This window comes from Octopus bimaculoides, chromosome 6 (genome assembly GCF_001194135.2).
Source record: "Octopus bimaculoides isolate UCB-OBI-ISO-001 chromosome 6, ASM119413v2, whole genome shotgun sequence".
In the NCBI taxonomy this organism is placed as follows: Eukaryota; Metazoa; Mollusca; class Cephalopoda; order Octopoda; family Octopodidae; genus Octopus; species Octopus bimaculoides.
This window is the reverse complement of record NC_068986.1, coordinates 9,976,081-9,976,899: the sequence shown is the minus strand read 5'-3', so window position 1 is coordinate 9,976,899 and position 819 is coordinate 9,976,081. Positions and strand designations below refer to the sequence as shown.

Below are 819 nucleotides of genomic sequence, written 5' to 3'. Positions count from 1 at the left end.
CCCCCCCCCCCCCCAAAAAAAATAGACTTTTCCATTCTTCCCAAGCGTTAAACTAATACACTTGCTTGTTGCTCCTTCACCTGTGTTCATTTGTTTTCTGTGAATTTGAACTGGATGGATGGACGGAACTTACTTGGAAATGGATGCGTGGCGTTCGATCATATAATAATATAAATATATATATGTATAGGAAAGTGGTTATACACCATTAGGTGTACACCCGCTTTCCTATATTAAATTCAAAAGAACACAACGAAACGCGACTCTGAACTATCAACACAACAATATGTATTTACCGAGGAAATAGGCATGGTTGCTGAGATGTTGGAATGCTGGAGAGACAGCTTGATACGACCACGCTCATGGCTGGCCGGCCGAGAAAGAGAATGAAAAGAGCGGGAACGTTTTAGATGTTGAATTCCACGCATGCGCATGGGACTCTTCCTGTGTTCCTTCTGGAACTATTCCCTGCGCATGCGTGGATGAAAAGGCAGTAATGGCGACTGTATTTTGGCGCCAAATGACGTCACTACAATGGCTCCCCCTCGAGTGCGGAAGCACGAAAATAAAAATTTTGGAGGGACGCCTGAGGCAAGATGGCCACTGAAACCAACCACAAGATGTGGCACAAACACACACAAAGAAAAATCAAAGGAATGAATGTACACTTGTGAGATACATGCATGCAATCTGAAAGGAAAGAAAATATATGAGTGTGAATGCGACATATAAAAACATAATAAAAGACAGGCCGTCGTATAAAGAAAAGAGTGTGTGTGATTGATACATGTATGTGTATGTGAGATATTACAGCAGATA

The 819-nt window shown here is 42.0% G+C and overlaps 1 protein-coding gene across 3 annotated transcripts in view; it reads right to left on the bottom strand.

Moving 5' to 3' along the window:
• The window catches only part of LOC106883755 (uncharacterized), a 25,667-nt gene that overhangs the window by 2,606 nt on the left and 22,242 nt on the right, over window positions 1–819 (bottom strand). The gene's annotated exons all lie outside the window — the stretch shown is intronic.